The sequence below is a fragment of the Meleagris gallopavo genome, chromosome 4 (genome assembly GCF_905368555.1).
Source record: "Meleagris gallopavo chromosome 4, MGAL_WU_HG_1.1, whole genome shotgun sequence".
NCBI classification, from domain to species: Eukaryota; Metazoa; Chordata; class Aves; order Galliformes; family Phasianidae; genus Meleagris; species Meleagris gallopavo.
In genome coordinates this window covers 20,328,152-20,340,422 of record NC_139407.1, presented here as the reverse complement: position 1 = coordinate 20,340,422, position 12,271 = coordinate 20,328,152, and the positions used below count along the sequence as shown (strand labels likewise).

Genomic DNA, 12,271 nt, shown 5'->3' with positions numbered 1-12,271 from the left:
TGTATAAAGATGTCATTTTGGAGTAGTACCTTGAACATTTTTTTTAATGAGATGATCAGAATACAAGTTAAACCATTCTAGAGGTATGAGATGCCAGCCTCATTATTAACAAGAATAATGTGTTTTTTTTCTTTGCTCTCTTGCACTGATAAGACTGCTCTGTTGGTGGTCTTTACTGATTCTAAGAGATTTACAATAGGGTAGGTTTTTTCACAAAAGCCAATTCTCTTTGTCAGACCTCTCTACAAAACTATTTTACACTGAATAGATTGTTTCAAACAACCTACACCTACCTTGTTTGTTATGAAATGTCCTGTCTTCTCACATCTTTATGTACAAAACGGCTCTTTTTCTTTCAGATTACTTTTTTGTGTGTGACTTTCATTTGAAACAAATATTCCTCCCTTTTCTATTTTGCTTTCTGTTGGAAGTGTAAATTTTTAATTAAAAATAAAAAATCCAGTAATGCAAAATGATTTAGATCTGTGGACCCAAGTATTAAATGTAAATCAAAACTTGGTGAGTTGAAAGCTACTTATTATGAAGATTAGACACTCTGTTTTCTAGTGTGGGGCATTGGCTGTGCAAGCAACTGCTTCTTTGCCTTCTTTTCCAGATGAAAGCTATTGAGTAGCAGCTGCTGATGGATGTGTCTGAGAGAAAAATGGAAGCAATATGAAAAATTGAGGAGGAAAGGTGTTGCAACTGTGTGTGGTTTAGAAGCTGTCATGGTTTTCTCTTTAGGGTTCTGGAGTGTGATGATGCACTGAAGTGCATCCCACAAGATTAAAAAAAAAAAAAAAAGAATCCATACTTACAGCAAGTTGATCTTGAAGAGAGGTTTAAGACTTGGATTATATTTGGATTTTTCTTACTGCCGTGAAGGGTTTCAACTTTTTCCTAAAAAGCTCTTGTCTTTTCTTTTAAGATGTGGGTAAAATGACCTGAAAACATCAAAGCATTACATTTTAATGCTTCATCTTGCAACTGTTCTTAGTACAGCAGCTTTCCTGAAGCAAATAGGATTAGTTAGTTGTCCTTTCTTTTTTCTTCTTAGCTACGTCTTTCAAAAAGCTCATTGATACATCATCTAATCCCACAGAACTTTTATGAGTGTCTCCTCCTCATCGTCACTCGGTTGTACTGCACGAACAGCATCCACACATTCTGTTTTCCAAAAACTGTGTCGATCATTCAAAGCATGTGTGCCCTTTTTCTCTGTAGTCTATGGACAGGCTGCTACCATCTGCGTTCAAACACAGAAGCATACTGGTGGAAAATATAACAGAAATCTTCTAAGTACTCTGAAAAGCATGGTCAGTATTTTTGTCTTCAATAATTTAGATTTTTGAGACCAAGATATTCAATTTGTATAATAATTGTCCATTTGTGTTTTTTCCATGCTTTTCTTTGTGACAGGAATTAGTGTAGAGTGACATTAAGCAGGACATTGTAATGTTAGATAGCAAAAAAATCTATATCGTATTTTTTACCTGGACAGATAATGCACTGAGCTTGAAATTTTTCAAAGAGCAGAAGAGCATTATTTACTTCAACACATTCATCTGCAGCACTCAAAAATCACAGTACTAACATACACTGAGTGGTTTTGTGTTGCTTCTTAGGAAAAAAAAAGTCACAGGTTGCCCACTTACGTTCAAGAGAAGTATCTTGATTCAACCATTTTGTGAAAGTACTGTATTTTTGCTATAACTCTTGCTTTATATCCACTTATTTGCAATTTCTACTTGCATTTTCAGTGCAATGCAAATCTGAAACTGCAAAATCCTTAATACATTCCTGGAAGAGGTTATAAAAAAGTAGAATTTATCTTTGTGAGGAAAAAAAACGTTTGTTGTTTTCAGATATGAACACTGAATTTGTGACATCATCATTGTCTTAGTCTGTTCTCATTTAAATTGTAGTTGTTATTGCATGAAAAATACAATTTCTTATCATCTTCATGGCTCATCTTACTTGTGAGGGAAAAAAAAATCTAGTCCATTTAGTTAACTATTGAAGTGCTTAAGAACTGCAAGGCGTTCTATGTGTAAATATATTTGTGCACGTTTCTCATGGTAACACGTGCTGTGAATCCTGCTGATATCAGATAATATTCTTAAACTTTATTTCTAGAAAAGAATTTCCCTTTTTAAAAATAAATATATTTCCAACAGAACTGGAAAGCTAAATTACACATATTTTACTTTATTATGTCTGTACTGTAAAACAGACGTGGGAATGTATCTTGCTGTTACGTATGACACCTTATCTGACAAGAATCTTCCTCTTAGGCAGTGTGTAAATTCCATAATTTAATACTCTGCATTTTTTTTCAGGCTGTAGGAAAAACAGGCTCAGAAGTGATGTAGTGATACCGTGCCATTTCAGCTTCTAGAGCCACCGTTCATACTTGTTTGTACCGCACATGCAGTGAACAGTATTTCTGCAAAGTACGTGCAGTATTTCAGTACAAGTAGCTGGAGCACTAATTAACTATTTATGATAGGATGTCTTCACAGGGTACTTAGACTGCTACTGTTTAAATAGGTGAATTAGTGTTTGGCTAAAAAGGTGCTTGTTCCCTTTTAATGAAAATCACCGGCCATCATTAATGTTGATAAATAGCTGAAATTGTTATCTTGATGATTAGAAGGAGAAAGGTTCAGCAATTAGGACAGGAAGACTGGAGTCAGGTTTTCCCTCTCCCACGACTCCACTTTTGCAGTATTGACAAGTTAGCTCTTTTCCCACATCCACTTGCCACATTGAAATGGGCATAAGAGTTTCCTACTTCTGCGTGCAAGCACAGAAGACAAAGATGGTAGAGAGGACTGAATCCTTACGTGTAGCGCACAGAGCACAGCTGCTTGTGTCAGGGATTCTGTAATTCAGTAATGACACAGCATCACCGCCATGCAAAATGCAAAGATAAAAATCAGTCATGGTGACCAAGCTGTTAGCACCCTCCCTTCACAGCTAAATGCAACCCAACCAATTTTAAGGCTGAAACAAAGCCCTCTCTCTAAAAACTAACCATGTTCACAATTCCTCTTTTGTTTTCATCTATTCTGGAAAAATATGAACTGTGCAACATGCTATGAAGGCCATAAAATTTGAGCTCTTCTGGATCAGGGAAGAGGAATCAGTTCCAACAGCTTTGCATTCCCACCAAGAACATCCCGTTAGCAGTTCCTTTCTCTTTTATACCAGCAAGGCCCAAGCTCAGTTATTTTCACTGATCTAAATTGTAGAAATATGAGAGAAAGAGAAAAGGAATTCCTTCACATATGTCAAGGCCAGCTGTGCTGTACCTTTCAGTTCTGTATTAAAAAAAAAAAAAAAGGTAACCTTTCAGATGACCCTGACCCTGCTGGTGACCTGAAGAGGCCACCGTAACTTCAGTTCAGCAGGAAAAAAGTCTCTGTTGCCCTCGAAATGCAGCTTCCAGGAAGGAGAGTAAAAGCAGCTGCAATGGTGATAAATGTACCTGTAGATAACTGCATGGATTAACATTGCTCTAATTTATTCAACATTAAGAAAAAGGCCTATAATGAGTTATTAATAGAGAAAGACTAAAAATGGGTTCAAATTCAGTGGTTAATGCTCTGCATAATTTACTGGAAGAATCTTTCTGACCGAAATACTTCCAAAAGGAAAAAGCTGTTTCTCTCTTTTCCTGTGAACGAAACATATCTGCTCTTCCTTCCCACGTACCGCAGTTTGTTCTTCTTACTGCATGGGCATGAGCAACATCAGCATAAAGTGTGGTATCTGCTCTGCATTTTGCTTCATCCACATCTGTCTCCTCCACATAGATATTCTCCTAAACGAACATCTGGCTTTCTGATGCCTTTAGTATTGCACTTAATAGATCCATGAAATGATCTGTGCCACCGTTAACGAGATGGTGGAATCATAGCACCTTTTCTTCCTGCAAGAGTCAGGGACAGGCTTCCAGAGGGTGAGTGCAGGTGCCTGTGTCTTCTGAGGGATGCTGACTTCAGGAGAGCTATGGAACTCTCCAAGCATTCAGTCCCCCTTCTTCTTTTCTTTAAGATCCGTAAGGCTATGTGTCTGAAGTAATTAATGCACTTAGTACACTTTGTAATGGCAGAAAGTGCTTATCTGTAGGTATTCCACTCAAGCAGTTAAGAAAATAGTATTTTTGTGTTCCAATACCCAGTCTGTTACAGCTGAACCTCTTTGAAGAGACAGTATGTGTGTTACTCTTGCTAGAGACTAGTTTTGTTCATGATTTCATCTCATACCTCTGTCTTTGGCCAGTGTTTCAGCTCTCACAGATGTGAGAATCTGTCCAGAATGTGAACTGCCAAGAGCTTCCAATTTTCAGCACAAACCCCGTAAGTCTAGCGAAGCGTAAGGCAACAGTGATGATTGTATTACAGTTTTTCCCTTGTGCTATTCAGAGGGCACTTAATCTGTTGCATATCTATCTGAAGAGCCTCATTTCAAGAGGTGGTGTTAGTGCTGTTGTGCATTTTTTTAGTATTTTTCTCCATTATCAGTCAAGACTGCCATCATCAGGACTTGGCTTCTGGGCTCATTTTCCCCCATTTCACAGAATTCTATTTCAGTCTGTCTAGTCTGTGTTTCTCTTGGAAGTTACAAACAAGCATGTGGAACTTCTAATTGTGCAAGCTTTTTTGAATATTATTAAATTCTTTATGAATAATACATCTAAAAATATGTGCTTTCCTTGCAGCGTAACATCATTGAAACATAAATCTGGAATGGTATTGTTTTCCCTGGAAGTACTTTGTAGTCATTAACAATATCTTGACCAGATCTTTGACAAAATGTGGCTTCCAAGTAGCGGCTGCAGCCATTTGTGTGGTGCCAGCAGCAGATCTTGTACTGGGATGAGGAGCACGAGGGCGAGTCAAAGCTTGATAAGTTTCTGTGGGAATTTCCACGTACTGCCGTGCTTTCTAAGCCAACTCAGAAAGAGATTCTTTGTGCAGTGATGTTAAGGATAACATAGGGGATATCACTCCTTCCTGCAAGCGTCTTGAAGGAGTTGTGGGTTCCACACTGGGTGTAATAAATCTCCTTACTTCTGGTTGTTTTGCTGAAGATAGGGGCACTACCTTCAGCTTGACAGCCAGCTGAAAACAAGGTATTTATTTTGAATGAATGTGTTTGTATCTGCAGCTTTTGTAGCCGTCTGGCTCTCTAGCAGTTTTGCAATTAGCAGTGTGTATGAAAACGCTGTGTTTTGTGTCTCTGAGGTGACAGCTTTATCTGGCTGCAGTGGCATACAGGGTAGCACAACCAGTTCAGCAGCAAGCCAGTTGGGGTGGCTAGGAGCATCGTGAGGTAAAGTGCTGCTTGTTGCTGCAGTGGGCTGCTTGTTATGTGCATACTCTTGTAGGGCTGAACCAAACCGATGAGTTGGTGAATGGATGGAAGGAGAGGCAGCAGCTGCGTTGGTGTCAGAGCACAGGTGATGGTGATTGGGCACAGGTGGTGGCTGGGCAGGCCCCAGCAGGGCTGTGCCCGCACCTGTGTGGGTCCACCAGTGCACTGAGGGAGTCTCCCAGTCCCACTTGTGGAAACGCAGCTGGTGGGAGTTGGGTGCATTGGTCTTCTGTACAGGCAGACTTCATTTTTTCTCTGCTTGCGTCTCTCACTTCGCTGATAATTCGTGCAGGAAGAAGCGCTACGGATAACTTGATGCCGTGGCAGATCGCTGCTGTATGACGCACGGTGAGCGGTGCTGACTGACGGACACGCGTGGGGCGGCCGCGGGCGGCCTCCCCGTCTTCGGCCAGTGCCCGTACCGAGCCGGCGGCCCCGAAAGGGTTACGCGGTGCCAGGCCCGGCCCCCGCCGCTCGCCGGGGAGTAAACACGGCCGCCTCAGCCTATCGCGACGGCCGGCGGCGCGGGGCCGGGGGCGAGCGAGGCTCCGCCGGGCGCGCTCCACACAGCGGGGCCGGGCGGCGGCGCGGAGCGGCGCGGAGGTGGGCGCGGGGCTGCGCGCGGGGCGGGAGCGGCTGCTCGGGCTCCTCCTCGCGCCGCAACTGCCGGCAGCCCTGTGGGAGCCGCCGGGGCCGTTCCGCGGGGTGCGGTGCTGCCGAGCCGGGAGGAATCTCTCCCCGCTGCTGGAGGAGCCCGAGCGCTGCGTGCCGCGTCCGGGTTGCGGGAGGATCGCCTTTGGGAGCCGGGGATGTAAGAAACGAGAAGTTTCAGTGTTGATGGTTTTTTTTGGGTGTTTTTGGTTTTTGTTTTTTTGTTTGGTTTTTGTTTTTGTTTTTTGTTTTTTGTCTAATTCGCATCCGAGATGTTGCGTCTCGTTGTTGCAGCTCCCTCGCCTAACTCTGTTACGCTTATCTAATAAGAAAAGTATAAAGTACTGCAAATATTGTGCTACGGAGGGGCTGCGTACCTGTGGGGGGGGGGGGGGGGAGGCGGTTGGAGGTCGCTAGTTCAAAAGTCTGGAAAGAAAATCGCAACTTCGCAAGCCGAGCAAAGAACGCGGATAAATCCCCTGGAGCGAATCGGCCCAGATGCGCTTATAGGGCGGCGCTGCCCTGAGCCGCCTCCTTCCGCAGCCGCGTGCGGCCGTGTCCGCGGGCAGCCTGGGCGCGCGGGGCTCGCCGTGACCGCGGCCGGTGAGGTGCCTGGAGGTAGTGCGGCAGCTGAGGGTTTGAGCCTTTCTCGCTCCGGCTGAAATATTTGGGGTAATTGAAAGCAGATTCACGTCTGGAGTTGCACGAGCCAAGGTTTTTCGTTTTTAAAATAAACCTTTTGTTCCCCAGCTTTAAATGTCTGAGGGAGCCGTCCAGAGACCCCGGGTTGTTAATTGCTAGAGTAGACTTGAAGGAAGGAGTGGGGAGAAAGCCTGAGCAAGGTATGTCGGCGGTTAAGTTTATTTACCGTTCTGCTGTCTGCGTTGCGGTGCATGGATCCCGCTGCAGCTGTGTGCATGCACGTGTGGCTGGGTTGGAGCTGCCCGTCTCTGCAGTGCGTGTGCTTCCTTGGCGTGGTGTAGGCTTGTGGCTTACGTTCACCTGGCTCATTTCACCTGCCGTCGTTTTAACAGCCGATTGAGCAACAAAAATTCTAAGTTTCGAAGGTTTGAAGGAATAACGATGTACGTTTAGTAAACAGTTTAGCGCTTTGTGCTGGCAGCTCCTCTTTGTTAACTTTGCTGCTGTTTTCTGGCCGTTACCGGGAGAAGCTTGGGAAGCCCGAGGTGAGTGCTGGGCACAGCCGGAGCTGCTCGAGCCGTGCTCGGCTCTGAAGGTGGAGAGCGATGGAGGCAGAAGGGAACGGCCTCCCCCCGCCCGGGGCTCTTCGGGCTCCGGGGTGCATTCGCTACGATGTGTGGAAAAGTTACCGGAGATGACATGAGTCCCCTATTCATTAGTGCGTTAATTGCCGAATAAATACGAGGAGCTGACTTCCTGTTCTTAAATACAGCCTGTCATTAAGATAAGAACGTGTACATTTGCATAATTGCACCAAATAGGCCACGTTTATTTCCTTGAACCTCTTGGTGTGCCCGTAACCTCCTTAGGTAACTTTTCTGTGTTCTCTTTCGGAAGGGAAAACTTTCTGTGTACCCTCACTACATTGGAAGGGAAGTATTTGAGTAAAATATGGGGAAGGCTGTTCAAACCAGGGTAGAAAAGCAGTCTTCCCTTTCTTGTCCATCATGTTGGGACTCAGAGCTGTGGGCCACATCCCAGTTACTTGTGGGGTGTTTCACAGTTCTTTCATTTAGTTGTTCTGCCCCTACTTGGAGAAGGGCCTGAGAGATACCATACTTCAGTGTTTTATTTCTGGGAGGGATAGGAAAGGCTCTGTTACAGTTTAGAAGGCAACGACAATGTAACCTTCACAAAAGCATCCCACCTCTGGGCTTCTTTGGCTGTGGTTGCTGGTGATTTCCAGCCTTTGGAGTAGAGCTGAGGACATGTGATGGAACATGTTCCATGCAGTTCAGGATAATTTTTTTTTTTTTTTTCCTGTGAAGGAAACCAGCTCAAGTGGCAGCTGTCTAAAAATGACTTTGATAATTAGCGTTATATAAAAGGTGATATGTCATACGTCAGGTGTGTGTTTGCTTCCGCAGTGAAAATGTGCTCAGTATCCATCAGTGGTTGATGTAAGCTGCCACAAGTTAAAGAATTTGTCTTGAGCTGCGTTCTTGCATTTCTGATGTGCATGTGCAAAGATTTAACATGACTAACCGCATTACTGAAATGATCTGATAAGCAGTTAAAAGGGGGTTTATAGCATCCCAGTTCACTTTGTGAACTAAACAAGACAATATTAAGGGTTGTGGTAGATATAGTTCTACGACATATGCACATCAGTAGTGATACCAGGAAATAATATTGTGCTTTATTGTTTCACAAGTGAGAGAATAATTTAGCTTTCTTACAGGCTTCACGGTGTATGAGTTCTACAGACTTTCTCAAGAGGCAGTTACGTGTGTTTAAGAACAGCAAGTTTCTGTATGTTCAGTGAGTGTTACGGACTCAGTACCATGAGCTGCTGACCTCAAGAGTGATTGCAAGATGTATAAATCCATTAGGTGTAAATAGTTGAAAGCTTTTATACTGTAGAAGAAATCACAATGAAATAGTATAGCAGTGTTAATGTAATGCTGCTTTAGCTTTCCAGGTTAAATAATGCGAGTCTTTTAAATGTTAGGAACAAATGGAAAAAATGTTATTTCTGTTCCTTCAGAAAGCTGCGCGTATGTTCAGTTCTGTACAGTCTAGCTAGACATTCTGAATGAATGGAAAACCGCTCACCTTCTTTGCCTAATATTGAATTGGGAGTGCAATTTTACAGGAAAACCTCAGTGTGGACGATAGCGAGCTGTGTAGTCTTTTGGGGCTGGCTGGTAAATTGTTGTGGAAATGGGAGTAACTGCTTTGTGTAAGTTGCTGTAAAAAAAAAAAAAAAAAAAAAAAAAGCATTACAGAGCAAGTCCTTTAAATCTGATAAACTGGTGGAGTTACCCTATCTGGAGACAATATCTCATCCTAGTGGGGTGTATATAGGAAGCAGAATGAAAGGCTACAATTTTGAGCTGTAGTTTGGGTTTACTTATGGCTTATTATATGCAGCAGTGGAGATTTTGCTCAGCAACACTATAAGAATTGCTGCAAACTTCAGGTATTTGATGTGGTAATCAGTGATGATCGAAGCACTGATTTCTGTATTGGGTATCAGAAGGTGAATTTGAGGTATGTTCTAGTACGTTCAGACCTCTTGAATTGAGTTTGGATGGAAGAATGTTTTGGTAAAAGGTTTAACCAAATAGCTGAATTACTTGAAATATGGGCAAATTCTGTCTACAACTCAAAGTAACATGGCCTTAAAAAACAGCAAGGACAGATGTTGTTGCTATTTGTCAAGATCCATGTTGTGGCAGAACTCTATTTAAGTACACTTAACAAGTTTTCCGCATGCTTTATTTCCCGTGGCACAAGATAGCAATGTTTGCAGTAGCAGTAAGCTCACAGCTCTAGTACCATGTCGATAGGAGCTGCATGTTTTTATCTCTGATACAATGTGCTGTTCTGCCTCTTTCAGGCTCTTGCAGAGAATTCAGACCTCTGCAGCAGAATTTCTAAGGTGCTTAGAAGAAAAACAGGTTTAGAAGGAAAAAGAAAAAAAGACTAATCCAAAATCAGAGCTGTTGCGTGCAACTACAAAAAGCAGATCCAACTGCTTTGCTTGGCTTTTCGTTCCTTTTATCATGTTTCAGTGGTTACGAATCCAGGGGCTACTGACGTGAGTTGTTTTTGTTTTTCTTTTCTTGCTACGAAGAAGAATTAGTGTCCTGGAGAATGCCATGGTGTGCCAGAATGTATGTGAGTGCAAATTGAAGAAAGTAATGGCAGTTATGGATCAGTAGTGTTTGGTCTTTCTTCTTGGCTGTCTAGATCATGAGAAGACATTACCTTCAGCTTCCCAACTGTCACAACTGCCAGCCTAATTTTTAGGCTACTTTAATTTGCATCTCTGGTATGGCTGCCAGCCACACACAAAGGAGAAGAATAGAAATATTTTTATTAGAGTGGGTCTTTGTTTAATCGCATAGACCTACTTCTTCATAAAATGGGCTGTTATGGCACTAGTGTATGAAGTGCAGTCATTTCCAAATGCACAGAAATTTCTGAGTTGTTAATTCTTGCAGAAGGATTTTTCTCTCAGTCAGAAACCGCGCTAAAGAGAAGACTGTTGTCCGGGGAGTTATTAAAAGTAGTCTGGAAAGCCTTTTTATGCTCTTTCTTTTAAATAAAATGGGATTGCCTTATGTAACAAAGTTAAGTTCGTTAACCTTTTATAATTATTTAACCATTATTTCATTTTACCCCCTGCTCAAACGTTATACATTAATGCAATAGACACCTGACTGTGCTCTTAAAAGTTTATTTGTCTTTCAATTCCTGTGATAGTAGGGGGCAGTATATCTCCTTAATTATCTTTGTTCAGGGAAATGTTGAAAGGCCAGAGTAGTTAAACAAGGCCGTTTGGATTTGCAATAAGGTCGAAGTCGGATGCGAGGAAAGTGGTTAAATGCATTATCATCTTATTGAGCACATCATCAGTAAAGTGACCTTGATGGAGGTGGAAAAAGCCATTTGGCAATTTTATGACAGCCACCTCTCTGCTGCTGTTATCCGTGCCAGAGAGTACTTCAAATAGCGTTATCGCCATCTCCTCTTGTCACTTTGAAATCTGATTTTTTCTTAATTACAGAGAATGACTTAGAGGCTCATAGAAAATGGGAATGGGCTTTTCTAACAGTGGCAAATTTTTATACGTTGGAACTTATCCTTCAGCTTGGATGATACAGAAATATCTCTAAATATTGAAGTGACCTGAATGTCAATTATTATCCACCAGTACATCTGCCTTTAAGAATCTCTTTGTGATGATCGTAGTTTTCTGTTCATGCAAGGCTTTATTCTGCTGCTTTTTAAACTTGTTCTAAGTTAATAGGAGGACAGACAAGCCAACTTTCAGCCTTAGCAGCAGGGACTCTATTTGTTTTAACATTTGCGTATTTATGTTTTTACAAAGATACTGAAACCACAGGAGGCCTGTGGCTAAGCTGGAAACAAATAGTTTAGGAGATGTGTAACTAGCGCTTAAATTCCAGTGTCACTTCTGCTTTGTGTTGGCAGTCAATTCTGATGCCTTAAAAACTTACAAAAGTAGAATTTCAGGTGTTGGACATTGATGTATGTATTTAATCAGAGTTCTCTCAGTTGTCCATCTTCCTCTTCCTTCTTTTTAATTGTCTTTTCTTATTCAGAACTGCAATCTTTATTTGTTCCAAATCAGTGTAGTTTTGCACCAAACAAAAAATATAATTTTCAGTCTCTGATTATGAAGAGGCCTCAGAGCTAGGTGGGAATTCTTACAGTGCTCCCTGTACGGACATTGCCGTAATTATGAAGGGAACTTTAAAACATACGTACAAAATGAGAGCATAGACTGTATCAGGAAAGCTGGATCTAAACTCGAGCAACTTAACATATAGGTTAATTGCCTGAAGCTCATAGCAGAGCATTAAAAATGGCTGGAGGCTAGAGGGAATGATTTATAAGAATAGATTAAAAGAAAGGAAAAAGTGTGTGTGTGTGTGTATATATATATATACACATATAGCTTAGTTGCATGACATCTGCGCTCTGATGGAAGGACCATCTGCAAGAACGTTCAAGGCATTTTGAGCTGAGGTGGTCAATTCCTCAGCACATAGGAACTCCCCAAGAGGAGCACAGGGTTCTTCTGTCATCACCTCTTTTTGGAGCTGGTAAAAACTTGCAGCTGCATCTCGCCCTGACTTTTTTTAAACTAACAAAAAAGTACATTATGTCGGAGCATGCAGTACTTCTCTAAGACCTTTAGCTCCGTATTCAACCACAAGGCTTTTAAAGTTGCTAGCTGCAAGCAATGCATTGGTGGGGTCTTCAGGCCACATACTCGTTGTGAAGTTTCTATCCTTTTGATTTCCTCAGGTTTTGTGCAAACGTGTGCTAATGTGATGGGGAGCTGGACTGAGCTGGAAGTACCCAGTGCTCTCTCACTCTTTCTTTATTGGTATGGAGTATTTTTCTTAGCACTGTGTTCTGGTGCTGGTTGCTCATTCTCAGAAGAGCGATTTTGGAAGCGGAACATCCAGATGGAGAGAGAATCTCAGTTTTCACACACGCCTTATTCCTCACAGACGTGCCCTTTTCATCTAGCTGCCTAAATGATGGAAGTGCCCCT

The 12,271-nt window shown here is 42.2% G+C and overlaps 1 protein-coding gene across 9 annotated transcripts in view; it reads left to right on the top strand.

Annotated features, from left to right (window-relative positions):
* The window catches only part of TENM3 (teneurin transmembrane protein 3), a 399,330-nt gene that overhangs the window by 163,297 nt on the left and 223,762 nt on the right, over positions 1-12,271 (top strand). The window contains exon 1 of one of the 9 annotated variants that reach the window (XM_085222464.1): positions 5,863-5,985. The exons of the other annotated variants lie outside the window; for them this stretch is intronic. The gene's annotated coding sequence lies outside the window, so the exon portion shown is untranslated. Of the gene's footprint in view, positions 1-5,862; positions 5,986-12,271 lie in introns of those variants that run through there. 9 annotated transcript variants of the gene reach the window in all.